We start from the raw sequence: 17,782 nt of genomic DNA, 5'->3' as shown, positions 1-17,782 counted from the left end.
TGAAGCTGAAAACTCTGAAAGGAATCTTCTCACAAGTCTCCAAAGTTTAGCTCTCTCGAAACCATTTTTACAAAAAGAGTGCACAAGCATTTTAATGTCTTTAGAGGCTTCCGTAGCATTGGAGTTACAATAGAGTATTGGTTTGAGCTGTGAGATAATGACCTTATGTGCCCATTCAGATGGCCGGTTGCTGGATCGTTTGAGGTATCTTATGGGTGTGCATGGGAGTTTATCTTCTTTTGGCTTAAGGCTTTTTGTGAGATAGCCAAATTGGGTAGACAGATGGAGGTTTAGAAATTTGGTAGAGTTACCAGAGGTGGTTTCAATGGGTAAGCAACTGGGGTAGATTTTGTGTTGCTCTATGAAGAAAGATGGGTTTGTAGAGTTTACGAGTAAGATATCGTCGTAATATCTAAAGGGATGACCTAAAGTTGAGAGAATCTCCTTAGCATTATGTGTGTTGAGAGTGTTAGAGAGAAACTCAAACTCTAGGGAGTGGAGGTAGAGATTGCACCATAGGGGGGAGCATGCTAGTCTCATTGGGATTCCGTTGGTTTGCCTATAAATTTTCCCTTGACATTGTAAAAACATGTTATTAATGAGCCAATAGTTTAGTTGGAGTACTTCCTTGAGATTAAATGAAAGGCTTGATTTTTATCTATAGGAAGACCAAGTGCCCTCTATGCAATTGGATGGGAATCTTTTGAAAGAGATGAATGTTTTTAAAGATGCGGAGAAGGCATGGGTAATTAACAAGGTAAGATGATGGATTAGGCCTTGTACCCCTGCGTGTGGGATGTTCTCGAAGCATCTTTTTACATCCCCTGAGTAGAATTGTGATGCATGAGAGGGAGATTGAGGATGCAATCGTAAACCGAATCTACAATCCACCAAGATTGTAGATGAAGATGGTGACATAAAAGTGCTTTGTTGTTAAGTTTTTTGGCTCGTTCCTTGAGTAGTGGTATACAAGTTTTTAACAAGCAAGCCATAAGTGTAGAGATTTTTGAGTAGCAAACAGGTAGCCCCACATGTAATCCATCTAAAAGAGGCCTTATGCAGTTTGTATATGCCGGTGAGATAGGGGAGGGAGTGGTGTTCTGGAAAGGTGTATTGAGAGAGAAAAGTTAGCACAAGGGAGGTAACTCTCTCAATCCCTAGAGGAGATGGTGTAAAATCGTTACCTTGTAGGCGTTTTGGGGCTTCAAAAAGAACAAAGGCTTTACAAATGATAATCATATTGTTTGGAGCCTTGTCGATGCAAGTAAGAAAGAATTTGTTCCTTAGTTCTTTAATTTCTCTTGTGAGATCATTATGGATGTGGTGTTGGATTTTAGAAGGGAGGAATTTCCCACAATAAGCTGAGAACGCATTAGTTAATTCTCCGTGTGTTAGGTTAGAAGGTATAGTGATGCAACCAGACTTTATGAGATATAAGAGTGCTTGATTTAGCTCCTCAAAAGCTTCTATGAAGTTAGGTGGTTTAGTTGGTATGTGACCAAGACTGTGGCCACAAAGGTGAGCGAGAGAGGTACTCATAAAATAACAAAAATTTGTGGAGATTACGTGTTGTGTGGTGATTTCCAAGTTACAAAAGCACTCATGGGGTGTGAGAGAGGTGAAAACTTCCTTCGCATTACAGAGTGTTACTTTCAAAGGGGGATCAAAAGCCCAACTGAAAATGCATTCATCCCATAGGGGAGTGGTGGAAATGCCAAGCCCGAAGAAAAACAAGCTAAAAAAAGAGGTGAGATCTTTGATATCAAGCAAGGGGTTGACAAAATGAAGGGGAACAAAGGTTCCCTTCGCCTTGCTCTTGGGGATAAACTGAAAGCGTCCATGCACATCTTTGGAAACCTGCATTAATCATAAAGGAGGGATTTAGCACTAGTTACGCATGCTTGGGTGAAGACGGTTTTGGTTTTTGGAGTTGGGATGGGGGGTGGGGTAGAAGCTTGTGCAAAGAATGGTGGGAAAGTGGGGGTGGGGTTTTGAGGGTGCGGCTACTAGCGGTGGAGTTGGCTGGTGAGGCTGTCTTCCATCTTGGAGGTGTAGTAGAGGTATTTGAGCGTTGAGATGGGAAGTTCCTTCCTCTTTCGCGCGCGGTTTGATTCCCTTCTCCACGCGCTTTTTTGGCCGAACGAGTATCGTGGGATGCCTTTGAAATTGGAGCAACTTCCGCATTCACAAAAGTATCCACTTCCGAGGATGAACTGCAAGAAGGTGCTTTGTGGCTAAACAAAATAGAATGAGTGATAGCATCTTTTAGCTTTTACCTGTAGAATACATGGAGGAGGAGAGCTTTAATCACTTCTTGGGCTTCTTTAGCGACCCAACTCATAAAGGCAATAGTAGACCGTTTAAGGTTTGAGCTTGGGAAGAAGTGAGGTAGTTGATTGAGAACCAACCATAAAGCATGATCGAACCACAAAACATTGTTGTCCCGGCAATGATCCCCTTGTCCAATATGCTCGCAACTGCACTTAAGAAATGTCGGTGCACATTCCATACTTGTGTAGTATAATTAGTATCTCGGTTTGTGGTAGAGATGACACCCTTAACCCCGACCACGCAACCAAAAGTTGCATTACAGCAGCGTGGTTCGAAAAATGACATAGAGAAGGGGGTGGCAATTAGATTGTTTTCGAAGAGGTTGGAGTTATTGGCCTCAAGAATCTTCATAAGACCTTGCTTGACCGCAGTCTTATCATGATCATTAAGTAGAGTAAGGAGAAGATTCTCGGGGAGGGGAGCAAGTAAAGTAAAATTACCGAAGGACCAAGCTTCGTGGTGAGCTTTACCCAAAAACATTTCCAAAAGTCGGCTTGGGATGAAGGGATCAGTGTAGGTTTCAAAGGGCTTTGTGGTGAGGCTTCGACTCGGTGTGGCAATGGTGAAGTCTTTGTTTGTAAGCATCTGCTCCTCTTCGTCAAGATCCATAGGTAAGAGTGAGCTTCCGGTAGCGGTTGGAGGCGTTGTGATGATCTCTGAAAAACCATTAAGTAAATGTCTCTTTCGCTGTCGGGTTAGTAGGTCGTTTCGCAGCCGCTTTCCATTACTCTCCATGAATCGTCACATTAAATTTGGTGCATGCTCGAGCCACTCTTTCCGCTAACGCTCATCTGCATCAATAATTGCGAGTAGATTTGCCGCCAAATCACGTAGGCGGGTAATCGCAGCAGGTGGGTTTTCCCGTGCCATGGCATACAAGCGAAACCATGCGGGAAGGTCAAGAGTGGATAGGATTGTGGTATCTTCAGCCTGCTGAGAAGGGATGGCGCCATCAAGTTCGAGCAGAGTGGAGTGAAAGATAGGGTCACTAATGCAAAGGAGCAAACCCTGGACAATTACAGAGGGGGGGAAATTTTGTGCAGAGTATCCTAGAGCCATAAGGCTCTCATCCCATCCTGAGTAAGCCGCAGCTAGCTGTAAGGCATGGAAAAGAAATTAGATGATTCCAATGCTCATAAAACTTTGAGTCAGCAAATACACTAGAGGTACAAAAGATTCATAAAAAGATTTTTAAAAAAGGTGTTAGGGGTAAGGCATAATAAGGGGAAAAAACCTGCTTGCAAAATAAATGTGCACAGAGAGAGAGAGAGAGAGAGAGAGAGAGAGAGAGAGAGAGAGAGAGAGAGAGAGAGAGAGAGAGAGAGAGAGAGAGAGAGAGAGAGAGAGAGAGAAGAACGCCATAGTTATGGCTTTCCTGGCTTTAGGGATGCAGATACGAAAGAAGGTTGACCCACCAGGTAAACAAGCCAGAGTAGGGTGTTCTTCCAGGTTTCAACTCATCAGAATCAATCGGCTAGCAAGCTTTGGAAAGAAAGGGGGAAAGATACACCAGCGGGTAGATCCGAAAAGGGGAAGAGGTTGTGAGAGTTGCCAGAAAAGGGGCTGCTGGAATCGACAAAGTTGAAAAAAAGGATGTGTGTGGATCGGGTGTTCCTGTAGATGAAGTCCAGCAGCATAGAGGTATTCAAAAAATCCGGAAGCTTGTGCAGAGAAGAAGCAGTAGACGGGTGAGAGTTGCCAATACAGGGGCTGCCATAATAGCTTGTGCAGGTTGTGAGAGAAGCCAGAATAGGGGCTGTCGGAATCGGAAAAGCAGAAAAAAGTGATGTGTGAGGATTGGGTGCTTCTGTAGACCAAGTCCAGCAGCATAGATTGCCTTTTGAGGAATTTAAAAAATCCAAAATCTTGTGCAAAGAAGAAGCAGTAGACGGATTGTACATCATCTCCACAGATCTGGCCAGTCCGTCGAGATTATGGAGGAATTGACGCCATTGAAGCAACAATGCAGAAGACGATTCCTACAGTATCATCAAACTCTTTCCCTTTCCACATTAGACAACAAACCTAAAGAAACGGTTCAGCCTTTGCCTACACCCATTCCCCTGAGCCACAAAGACACGCCCTGCTGAGCGCTGGCCAGTGTCCGTGGAGTCTTGAGTGGTGCAGGCAAGGTCGTAGAGGTAGGTTCAGAAGCTCGCCATGGCATTGTAGGCAAAGAAGAAGGCAATTAATCTTCCTGCTGTAGCGCAGGTAAGCAGGGAGCGACCAAATTGTGTGCGAGCAGTAGGAGGAACGGGCGCGCGTTACACGAGGTAGCAGACCATAGTAAAGGCTACAGAGCGTACGTGAAATTTTTCGGGGTTTCTATGCCTTGGGAGGGAGATAGAGACAAGCCACAACTGTAAAGTGAAAAAAGGAGAGGTAACCCACTGTCCACGGAAGTGAAAGGAGGTGCGTCCGAAAGCCAAAAAAAACCAAACTGAGATAATTATTCAAACAGTTGTGTGTGGAACCCAGCTTTTAATGTTAAAAGGCTCTCATCAAACGGGTGTACCAAAAAGAAGGTGACGTTTCTTTGTAACCGGCCGAAATCTGAGTAAAGGGTAGGTGTAGGTGAAAGTGGAGTCTATGACACCAAAAGGAGAGTATGGGGCATTTAAGGTGTGAAAAGAGATATATCATATGTCCTTACAGATCAGAGGTAGCCCTTTTGTTTAAAAAAGGAAAATAGAATAAAATACTAGCTATTGGGCTATTAAAGGGCTACTCTTACCACTAGAGAGAGAGTAGGTTACTAGGAATTTACAAAATGAAGAACCCACTTTTACCATTAAAACACAGTGGTCAAGAATGCTAAAAAATACTCTTATTGGAAGCCATTATAACGAAAAAATGCTTGTTTACAAACAATGGAGAGAGAGAGAGAGAGAGAGAGAGAGAGAAAAGCTTAAACTTTGGTAGCTTGAGCTAGATTGCAATGTTTTAGCCAAAGGAAGACCCTGTTACCTGTCACCATCACCATCAGAACAAACATAAAAATGTTAGTAAAAAATGGTGGAAGGCAGGTGTCATAGGATAATCCTACATGTCATAGATGTCAAGCTAAAAAAGAACAATCAAAAGCAAGGGTAAGCTACAAATCTGAGAGGAAGATTCCATTTGAGCAGAGTGGTGAGAGGGTGTGGTGAGATTTCTCTTTCTTGACAGCTTGTTTGTGAAAAAAATGTCACCTTAAAATGGACAACCAAACCTCTATATTTATAGGCTAGAGAGAAAGAAGGGTGCAACCTCAAGAACAAAGAGAGGGAAGCCCAAAGGGTGCACGGTTAGGGAGGGGTGTAGTGGGAGTAGTGGAGTCTTTTTTTATTTAAAAAAAATTGGGGAGTGAGGTTGAAGTAAGAGTTACTTCCATCCAAAGTCTTGTAACCTTATAAGCCTCTTGGTCTAGGCTCTAAGGTGTGCACTATATTAGCCTTTAGAGGTGGTTTTTGTGCTAGAGAGAGAGAGAGAGAGAGAGAGAGAGAGAGAGAGAGAGAAACTAAATGGAGTGTTCACTCTTTGTGTGTGTGTGTGTGTGTGTGTGTGTGTGTGTATGTGTGTGTGTGTGAGAGAGAGAGAGAACACGATATCACATTTGGCCATTGTCTACGCACGTGTGTGTGTGTGTGTGTGTGTGAGAGAGAGAGAGAGAGAGAGAGAGAGAGAGAGACTCGTACTCAGTGGTGAGAGAGAATGAGAGAATATGTGGGGATTTAATGGCAAGAGAGAAAGATAGTGAGTACTTTGGCGCGCGCGCACACACACACACACACAAGAGAGAGAGAGAGAGAGAGAGAGAGAGAGAGAGAGAGAGAGAGAGAGAATGTAATTGGTCCCATAGCCAATGACGAACAAAGTTGAGTAAGCCCAAGCTGACAAATCTAGGACATGGAAAAAATCTAGGGCGGATGGCGAGCAATTGCAGGTTGACAACGACAGAAGGCAGAGTAAATTGTTGACTATATTAGAAAAGTTTGTGCTAAATTTCTCTGAACTTTGTAGGCCTTCTCAATTTCAAATTAGAATTTTAAGGTAAATCTCAAAAGTTGTAGGTGGGATTACACGAAACTTAGGTTTTTCCCTATGAACTTTGTAATAAGCTTAGTGTAAAAACACTCAAATATAATAAATCTCGAGATTTATCTATAGATTTTCTAAGATTTTGGGAAAAAGCACTATGTATTGAAGTGCTTAAAAAAACTTAGGTTTGGTGTAATTCCACCTATAAATTTTGATATTTATCTCTAAATTCTAATTTAGAGGTGAGAATGCTATAAACTTCATGTGTTGCCTCACGTTCAAATCTAGAATTTAAAAGTTGTAGGTGGGATTACGCTAGACCTAGCCTTTTTTCGAGTACTCAGATACATATTGCTCTTTTTCACCTTTTTTTGAGTCCTCAGATACATATTGCTCTTTTTCAAAAACTTGAAAAACATACGAGAAAAGTATATTTGAATTACGTGATTTTCCTAAACTTTGAGATATCCTAAACTAAAATTGCTATTCAGGGGCTCTTTAAAAAACCCTTTTTGTTTAAAAATTGTTTTTGGTCAACATGTTCACCATATTTAAATGTAGCCTCTTGGAATGCACTTATGTGGCCCTTAGCACCCCCATTCTTAGGGGTTCTTGCTCTTTGGGCTCACTTTCCAAGGATACAAATTTACTATATTTACATTAAACTTAGATTTTCTTCAAGCACTCAAGTACACAATGCTTTTTTCAAAATTTTGAAAAAACCTAGGTTTTTTTTAGCACTTCAATACACAATATTTTTCCCAAAAAAGTTGGAAAACCTACATATGATTATAGCAAGCGTACACTCAAATAAATTTCTAGGTGGGATTGCAGTAAACTTACCGCTTTTTCCAACATTGAGATACATAATATCAATGTTACAAGAGATGAAATCTTTGAGATTTTTAGTAGAGAGAGGAAGGTGTCGCAGTGCCTTATGCATTATTTGTTGAAAGTGCCATTGATCCAACATCTAATGATGATGGTGAAGAGGGAGATTCTCCTTCTTCATCTAGACCTTGCATAATGTCTAACACATTAATTCTTTCTTGAAGTGCTGGTTTGCGTGAATGTGGGATGTGTATGGAGATGATCCAATGAAGGCCAGCGGCCCAACAACATGCTTCGATGTCCATAAACCATTCTTCATTTCTTCCTACATCAAGTTAGGGGCCAATCCCATGGACTCAAGAATGTCAAGTCTGATGTATAAGTCATACAATGAGCAAACATGAGCTATGTTTCTTTTCATCTCTTCTAAAGGCTTGGAATTACCCATCTTTAGCATACCAACTCGATGTGAGTGCAACCAAGTGGTGATGGTACTCCTCACAAGATGAGCTCATTGGGTGGCAATGTCACTACACATCTTCTTTACTTCCACGGCCAGCTGCATCTCTCAGACGTGGTACACATAGGCACGATTATCTTCCATGTTGACCAAAGATGTGCAGCAGCTCCTTTGAGAATCTATTTAAGGTTGAATTCTCCTTCATCATGGAGATAGTAGGCCCTATGTAGCTCTCTTTTTTCTCAAACAATTAGACTCTGTGTGTGTGTGTGTGTGTGTGTGTGTGTGTGTGTGTGTGTGTGTGTGTGTGTAGCATGCTGCTTAACAAGAAGCAACTTCTGTTGTATGATGAACACCATAAAAGTTGCGGACTTCATGAATTGGGAGAAAAGCTCAAGAAAAAAGTGTAATGTCACCTACAAATTTTGAAACGTTACCTCTAAATTTTAAATTAGAAGGTAAAAAAACCTTCAAAATATGAAGGAATTTAGTATTTAAAGTTTTTTTTGGGCACTAGAGAGGGAGAGAGAATTAAACAACTACCAGCAACCCAGAGAACTATCTAATTAAAGAGAAAGAAGGGAGGAGGACGAGGACGATAAAATATTAATCTTTGTGTGTGTGTGTGTGTGTGTGTGTGTGTGTGTGTGTGTGTGTGTGTTCTCTTCAAAGACTAGGGTTAGAATCCATTTCATTTTCTCTTCCTCTCTGTAGCATCTAGAGCCATCTTCGTTTGGGGCTCATGCAAGCAATGTTGCCTCTCTCTCTCTCTCTCTCTCTCTCTCTCTCTCTCTCTCTCTCTCTCTCTCTCTGTGCACACAACATCGCAATGAGGCAAGCTCATGAAGCGTTCTGCGAAGGTCAAGGAGTGCGAGATGCTACTCCAACGGGCTCTTTTAGTAGCTATTGAGGACGAGGGGTATAGAGGGTCGTGTTGCTGATGAGGAGAAGGGGCACCATCGGTGGCCAAAAATGGTGGCTATTGTGCAGGGGAACAACAAAATGTTCACACACCTTCTACTATGAAAATCTCCAAGTGTTTACCGTGATGTTTTACCGCGTTTTGTAGAGAGAAGGTGTAAATTCAATGAGAGAAACAAGAGAGAGGAGGGCGCGGGTTTTTATTTGTGTTTAAAGTATTATTGTGATTGTATCCGCTGTTATTACCGGTATTATTACCGCATCCATTACTGGCGTTATATCCATTGCCCAAATTTAGCGCCTAAACTTTCAAATTCTGGATTAACTCCCCCCTTCCCCCCCCCCCCCCCCCCCCCCCCCCCCTTTTCAAATTTTGGTGTTTCCCTCCTCTCAATAAAAATTAAAGAGTATTGTATATAATTTTCAATTATAAAAATGAAGAGAAAGAAAGAGAGAGAGAGAGAGAGAGAGAGAGAGAGAGAGAGAGAGAGAGAGAAAGAGGGGGGAGAAGGAGGCGTGGGATATAAGGCCCGGTCCAGACGCTATGGCGGAAATGCTTTCCACAAGGGCGTTTAAGTTGCATTGCAAAAGCCTATTTGCTGCAGTAGATATCACCTTCCACCGGGCCCGCCATTTTTCTTCCGGCACCCCCCCCCCCCTCGGAAGAGCTGCTGGCCTCTCTCCACCTCTCTCTGTTTTTCACTCTTCTTCCTCCAACACCGTTTAGACGAGGCGGCGATAGACCTGCAAAAAGTCTTTCTTCCTCCAGCCTCATCTGAACCAGCCTAAGATTACCCTTGTTTACAACTAAAATAATCATTGTCAATTGATTAACATAATTGAGCATATTCTCAAATCTAAAGAGAGAAAGAGGAGGGAGAGAGAGGTGAATGGATTACACAATTAAAAAACTTCCTAACTAATAAATGTTTATGAATCATCTTCCAAAAGATCTCTACATGAAGCATCATCCAATTCTAAGCCCATGGCTCCTAAATCAATAAAGAGAGAAACGGAATTGTCGTTTGTGGATGCATTGCCAGCTTCATCATCTTCGAGTTCGTCATCCTCCATCTCATCATTTTCATCATCATGAAAATCATCCTTGCTAAGACTTGCTACCGCCGGACTTGATTCATCGACCTCCCTCTCCCTCTGTTTCCACCTCATCCAAAGTCGGAGGTGGAAGAGGGCCGAAGATAGTCTCCACTTCATTAGTGGAAAAAATGGTCCTCCCCCGAGGTGTTACGGGAATTACAAACCAAAGTTTTGGTTGGTGCATTGCTCGGATATAGATGACCTATAAAATAGAATCTCAAAGTTAGTAACATTGGTATAACTAACGATACAACAAGTAAATAAGAATAAAAAAGGTACATGTCACTCACCTGCTCACAATTGCGCGGTAAAACTAAATTGTCATACCTCCCTGTGTGATGTACACTAGAGTCCACCATGTAGAGGCCATTCTCATGTCGTATAGACACATTTGCAAACTTGCAGTCGAAGATGAAGCTATGAAAGGTTCTAAAATTAATCTTTAGTATCCTTTCACTAGTTCCGTAGTACTTGGCTTCATCACCGTTTGTGTCAAAGTTTCCCATGATGGCACAATCCATAATGGTTCTACGCTCGTCAATGTGGCGCGTACGAAAGTGATGACTCTTTGACCACATAGAGTTAAAGGAAAGTCACTACAAAATAGAAAAAAATGTTAATTTATTAAATACATATTAAAGATAATTTCAACAAATAGCGAGATAATATGGTTTAGGTATATGAGTACTCTACCTTTGGTACGCAGCCTCGTGCATACTCCCATTCTTTACTGGTGATGTCTTCTCCGCACGCTTTTGCCTCGGTCATTCTCTCACGAATCCACTCTGCACTAATGAGATCTGGGAAACATACAAGGTGTCTAGGCACTAGGGGCCCTGCTTCCTCCATGTGCTTGTTTCCATGCTTCCCTCTCTTGCAAATGCTTGGACTTTGCCTGTCCACAAGTCCACCCACTTAGTCATAATCTTTGCATTGAGAATGAAAAAGTTATCGACCACTCGGGATAGATTCATATCGATGTTAAGTAGTTTCCCCTTTCCACTTGTCAAGTGTCAAGTTATCCTTGAATCCTCCTCGTCGGACCACATCAACTTGTGCCAAATACTTTGATATGTAAACAAATGCCTCTTGAACAATCCACCCTTCAGCCATACATGCCTCTGGTTGAGACCGTAGCCACACAAAATCTTTGAGAGTCTTTAAAAACCTCTCTAAGAAGAACATCCATCATGCGTGCACTAATCCACATATAGCTATCTCCTCCACCACGTGAACCAAGAGGTGAATTTGACTAAGAAGGACCGATCAAGGAAATGTATCCTCAATGGCACACACAGTTTCTGTTGCAAGTGTTTGAGCAGCAGGGATAGCATCTATTTCGATTTCCTTGGAGCTCACAAATCTGCAAGAAAACACACAAGGATACACTAAGTGCTAGTTGAAATTATTGTGTACATAAAAAAGGTGTAGTCGAGTGGAGTCTTGTGGTGTACCTTACTAGCTCTCCTAATTTGAAAATAGCGTCCACTGACTTTCTTGTCCGGACATATACACATACTCACCGGCAGAATGAACTATGATGTAAATCAGGAAAATGAAAAGTGCGTGATAGTCATACACACAAACTATAGATAGAATAGGGAGTATGAAGAATACCTGAAGCATCTTGTGCCAATCGTGGGACTTCAACCCATACAATTGAACGCTTCCACCATTCTTCGCTTTTGTGAAAGCTCCCTTTAGCGACCTCATGTATCCTATTGGTGTGTTAATAGAGGCAATGGTACCCATCACCTTGTCTAATTGTTCTTTTGCTAGTATCCATGGTGCTTTAGGAAGGACAATCTTTCCATTTGGGGCACGCCGTGGAGTGGCAGAGGCGGGGAGACATTTAAAAAGCCTTAAATCCTCCCTCGCACCCAAAGAGTCCTTCTTCCGAATAATGTGGTCCCATAGTGTTTGGGCTACATTCTTGAATATGTGCATGGGATCCAACAGGTGTTGTATTTGTAAGTCCTTCCAGTATGGAAGCCTTAAAAATATGGAATACCTCGACAACCTTTTGGTGGAGGACACGGAGCCGGATTGTTGTTGTGGTGCTCCTCCCAAATGGTAACCCAATCTGACATTTTGAGCTTAAGAGGAGCCTTCCCATTTGTTGGAGCCTTGTGTTTGCTATGACCTTGGGGTAAGAAACGATGGTTGTTTGGATAGTTTACCTTGCGCAAAGAATATGGCCTCTCCGTCACCAACGCTGGCCCGCAAGTAGGACATGCATTGTGGCTCGATGTGGACAATCTTGCATACATATCATATGGTTAGAGAGATGAGTGAACTAAAGTGAGCTAAAGGGAGCTAGAGAGAGAGAGAGAGAGAGAGAGAGAGAGAGAGAGAGAGAGAGAGAGAGAGAGAGAGAGAGAGAGAGAGAGAGAGAGAGAGAGAGAGAGGACAGGGGGTTACTAGAAATCTCTCCAAGCCCAGGATAGTCGTGGATAGTCCACATAAGGATTACCCTCACTTGAGCCTTTCTCTTCCCCTTTGCAAGTGAGACATCGACAACAGGAATGCCTTTCCATAACTCCTCCAACTCCTCAATGAGGGGCTCGAGGTAAATGTCAATATTTGACACTTTGTACTTCCCTGGCACAAGCAAGGAAAGAAGTATATTGCCCTTCTTGGTTGTCTCCCATGGTGGAATGTTGTAGTTGACAATCACCACAAGCCAAGTGCTCCATTAAGTAGACTTAGTGCCGAAGGGGTTGACACCATCACTTGCTAACCCAAGCCTCAAGTGTCAAGGCTCCAACCTAAACTCTGGCCATTGAGTTTCGATGTGCCTCCATGCAGGTGAATCGGCAGGGACACGCATCATTCCATTATTTGAGCGATGGTTTGCATGCCACGCGAGAAGCTCCACAGTAGACCTGCTTTTAAACATGTGTTGGATGCGAGGAATTAATGGAAAATGTCTTAATACCTTGCGGGATAGGTGTGCCCCGCTCACACTTGTTTTGTATCGTGCCTCCCCACACACGGGACATGAGGTAGCATGTGCATGCTCATTGCAGTATAGCATGCAATCGTTGACGCACGCATGGATGCGCTCATACTCCATTCCAAGTGCAGTGACATACGATCTAGCTCGTCGACGTTCTAGAGGCATATGGTGATCAACTGGCAACATTTTGCCCATCTAACTACAACAAACATGTGTATTAGTATAATTCCTAGAAGACAACACCATAAAGAGAGAGGGAGAGAGTATATAAAAACCACATTCTATACTTACAGAAGAAGTGCATCGACACTTGCATTACTCCAACCGAATTTTGCTTGCAAGTTGAGTACTTCCAACGATGCTTGGAGCACCGAGTACTGTGCACCGTCATAAAGAGGTGTTCAGGCACTCGTCATCAATCTATCCTCCGTTTCGGCAGCCTGTTTAGTGTAGGGATGCAATCTTCTTCGCACACGTCACACTCATGAGCTAGTAACTCATCACACATGTCGAACATGTTCTCATCCTCTACCTCAAAGTGTGAAAAAGACGCCATAGGAGCTGCTGACGTAGAGCCAACAACAGGATCACAATGCGGTGCACCCAAATCACCCAGTCGCTCTTGTCTCTGTCGTTCGGCCTTGCGCGCCGATGCACCACCACTGAACACAGACCAATGGGGCACCTCCTCAAGCGACGGGTGAATCATGCTATCATCTCTCCGAGCACTTTTCCGAGGATGCCAAAGCCCTTCGTTCTCCACGTGCTCCAAAGCAATGCGCCTCAAGCGAGGAATTGCCCTTTTGAACTTGGCGCAAGGACATGGTAGTTTTTCCTTGAGCCAATGATCTCGCTCTGGGCCTCCAGGAGGACCCCGATTATCCCAGTCGATGTCCTGCATAGACGAAAGGTTGTTTATTTATTCATTAGAAAAATTAACTTAATTCCATTAGAAAAATTACATATAGTTAAAGTCAAAGGGAATAAATGACAATGACTGTTAAAATTATTTTATAACTAATTTTTTAAAAAAAATCAATTACTAAACATTTAAAAGTACTACAAAATAAAGTATGCATAAAAAATTAAAAATCTTCATCAAAAAACTCAAAAGGTTAAAAAATGAAATAATGTATAGCTAAGGGTGGGGGGGGGGGGGGGGGGGGGGGGGGGGGGGGGGTGGTGGTTTGTACCCCCCCCCCCCCCCTGTAACCTCGGATTCGCATGTATCCGTTTGAAATGACTGGCCGCGGTAATAGGTGCGGTAATAGTCGCGGTAATAACTGGCGCCTATAAAAAAGGAAAGAAGACAGAATATGCCGCATTTTAGCAGCATACCCTGCGTTTCTTGCTCTCCGCCATCGCTCACAAGCTTCTCCCTCCTCTCCCCTACTCCCCATCTCTCTCTCCTTCAACAAGCCTCCCCTCCCTCCCCCTCCACCTCTCCCTTCCCCCTCTCTCCTTCTCCAAGCTTCTCAAGTTTCGTCGAAGAGGGTTTCGTGCAAGTTTCGGCAAGGGGGTATTCTGCCATCTTCTTTGAACTCTCAACCTATTCGAATCGAAGCTCAACCGCGCTACAATGACGAGGTAAACACAAAAGCACATCCTCCCTCTTCCCTTTTGTTTTCTACCACACACACACACACACACACACATAAATAAAAAAATAGAGAAAATAGAGAATCCATTATAACATACCTCATTCATTAGGAACGGTTGTTTCGCAAGGGTTGTTTGAAATGGTTGTTTTGCTAAGCACGTTTGCAAATGGTTGCTTTGCTACGCACGTTCGAAAATGATTGATTTATCATGCACGTTTTGGGAATGATTGTTTGGATAGTGTTAGATGAAATAGAGAGAGATAGAGAGAGAAAGAGATAAATGAATAAAGAGAGAGATTTAAAGAGAGGGAGAGAAATAGATAAAGAGAGAGAGAGAGAGAGAGAGAGAGGTAGAGAAATGTTGACTAAAGAGAGGTATATGTTAAATAGAGAGAGAGAGAGAGAGAGAGAGAGAGAGAGAGAGAGAAATAGATAAAGGAGAGAAAATGTTAGATAGAGAGAGAGAAATAGATAAAGAAGGAGAGAAAATGTTAGATAGAGAGAGAAATAGATTAAAAAAAGATTTAAAGCGAGGGAGAGAAATAGATAAAGAGAGAGATGTTAGATAAAGAGAGGTTAATGTTAAATAGAGAGAGAGAAATAGATAAAGAAGGAGAGAAAATGTTAGAGAGAGAGAGAGAGATAAAGAGAGAGAGAGAAATAGATAAAGAGAGTGAGAGAGAAAGAGGGATAGAGGGAAACAGGGATAGGGAGAGAGTAGATAGAGGGAAAGAGGGAGAGAAAGAGAGAGATAGAGGGAAATAGGGATAGGGAAAGAGGGAGAGAAAGAAAGAGAGAGATAGAGAAAGAGAGGGAAAGAGGGAGATAGAGGGAAAGAGGTAGGGAAAGAGAGAGAGGGAGAGAAAGAAAGAGAGAGATGGAGTGAGAGTAGATAGAGAGGGAAAGAGGGAGAGAGGGAGATAAAGAGATAGATAGATAGATTTTATTATCGTCCTCGGAGGTCAAATATGACCTATGGGACCAAAGTTACATGTGATGTAGTATGTGTATGGCTGATGAGTGACTCTCGATGCTCCAAAATTGTAGTGATGAGAGTCGCAATGGAGAGCCCACACTTTGGCTGGGAGAGGAAAGTGTGTAGGTCTAAGTTATGGCTGGAAATGTGAGAGAAGCAAGTTCGGATGTGATCAAAAGCTGAGCACTCTAGTAGTCTGTGGTACTCAGACTCTCGAACTTGCAGTGAGCATAATGTGCACAATTGATTTGACTCTTCTCCATTGCCCCAACGCCCTATCTCGCATCGAAGGAAATGGGAGCTAAGCCGAATTGCTACGATAGTGCGTATCGCGGACAAGGGAATAGGCTCAAGCATGTAAGTGTGAGTACGGTTTCCTCTCTCAGCGAAGAACATGGTTTTGTAGTTGGGGGCAATATAGGTGGTGTAATGTATGAAGCGTGACCCACCGGATTTCTCCCAAGCCGTAATACATTGGTGTTGTAGAAAAGCTTCATTCACTTGAGAGTCAATTGAAGCATCATGTAGCAAGTGTAATGCATCCCATCTCCCAAACCACTTCTTTATGTCTTGCATCCATCCCGTGCTCAAGATCTTGCTTTTATGCATCTTTTGAACTTTTTTTCTTGCTTCCCATGCAATTGTAGGAAGTCGATGTGAGGGGTTTTGACGCATCTTTATCATGTACTCCACAACCCTTTCCATGCCCATAACCTCAATTGGAAGAGATCCCGACTCAAGAAGTAGGAGCATATATCGTGTTTGTGTCTTAACTTGGAGAAAGTTTGTAAGAAAACGCTTTTGGACATTCTCAAACTCTTTCCAAGTAGACTTTGAGATGCTCCCGCCCCACACTTCAACTCCATAAAGAAGAACCGGTGTCACCAATGCATCAAAAAGATACTTCTTGAGAACCCAACACTTGATGTTTCCCGCATTACACATGTTCTCAAATGCATAATATGCTCTCTTTACCGCTTCCAATTGACGCATAGCACATTCATGCCACTTGTGATTGGATGGAACCTCAAGGCCAAGGTACTTAAAGCTCTCAACAACTTCAAGTGTCTCGTTGTTGTACACAATGCATGGCTTCTCCTTATGGTTGGTTTTCACAAGCATAACCTTTGTTTTGGATTCATTTACAATCAGCCCACTATGCAAGCAAAAGTTCTCAAGGACAACCATAAGCTTTTGTGCATCTTCTAAAGTGTGTGCTAGAAGCACTACATCATCCGCATACAACAAAAGCATGATTACCGCATTGCAAATAGTGACCTCTTCAATGCCTTCTTCTTGCATAAAGTCAAGTACCATTTGTTCCAATTGATCGATACATAGACCAAAGAGAGTTGGTGACAATGGACATCCTTGTTTAACCCCAATAGTGCTTACAAAAATTTCTGAAATTTCTCTTCCCATGCGCAATTGACAAATCACCTTCTCATAGATTCGAGAAACCGCAAGCATAAACTCACTTGGCACTTGGAGTTCTTCCATCCTTCTCCACAAATTGTTACGTGGAATCATATCAAAGGCTTTCTTAAAGTCCACAAAACAATAATACAATCGCTTGCCTTTCAACCGACTTTCCTCCATGAGAACACGAAGAGTGACAAGATGATCAATGGTGCTATGGCATCTACGAAAACCCGCTTGTCCCTTTGCACGCTTGTCATTCTCTTTAGCCCAATCACTCAATTTCATCTCCATTATGCACCCAAACAACTTTGCCATAAGAGACCCAATCATTATAGTCCGGTAGTTGCTTACATTCTTTACATCCCCTCCTTTATGCAAAGGCTTAACCCAATTAGTACTCCAATCATAAGGCATACCATGTTGAAGTGCAAGGTTGAACATATCACACATCCACTCATGGGTAAAATCTCCCGTCCATTTGATCATCTCCGGCTTGATACCTTGAAGATCTCCCGCTTTGCGAGTGGCCAACTTTTCAAGCCCACCGCATACATTCTCAATAGTAAAAAAAGACAACATACATGGGAGTGAACCATAAAATGATATTTTTTCAGTATTTGCTTGCTCATATAATTGCCTACAATGTGTGTACATATCCACTAGACTCAAGTTACCAAAATTCTCAACCCGCTTGCCTCTCAAGTTTCTCCAAAATCTTCCACATGCATGTGCCTTTTCTTGGACTTGAAATTCTTGTTGCTTTACTTCCCATCGTCTTCTCTTCTTTTGAATCAATGCCTTGTATGTATGCAAATGACTTTGATAGTTGTCTTTGTCCATAGTTGCATCAAGCTTTATCAAGGACTTTCGAGCATCTTGACATTCTTTATCAAACCACCTTTTGCGTGATCTATCTTTGTTGATACCATGGAGATGCTTTATGGCAAAGCATTCTTCCGCACAAGAACAAATAGCTTTCTTGAAAGCTTCCCATTTAGTTTCCAATGGTGCATCACATTGAAGCTTTGTCATCCATAATTTTTGCTCAACCATTTCAATGTACATTGGTGTCCGTTTGAAATCCATACATAGTGATAACTGCTCTTTCCTTTGGCTGAGATTATCATGCTTAGTTGCTTCTCCACATGAAAGGTCAATACATA

At 42.5% G+C, this 17,782-nt stretch overlaps 1 pseudogene; it reads right to left on the bottom strand.

Moving 5' to 3' along the window:
• Positions 1 to 1,862: 1,862 nt before the first annotated feature.
• Positions 1,863 to 17,782, bottom strand: part of LOC147466028 (uncharacterized) — a 70,404-nt pseudogene continuing 54,484 nt past the window's right edge.

The sequence above is a fragment of the Adiantum capillus-veneris genome, chromosome 1 (assembly GCF_014529385.1).
Source record: "Adiantum capillus-veneris isolate H3 chromosome 1, ASM1452938v2, whole genome shotgun sequence".
NCBI classification, from domain to species: domain Eukaryota; kingdom Viridiplantae; phylum Streptophyta; class Polypodiopsida; order Polypodiales; family Pteridaceae; genus Adiantum; species Adiantum capillus-veneris.
The sequence above is the reverse complement of the archived record's forward strand: the minus strand, read 5'-3'. Positions and strand labels throughout refer to the sequence as shown.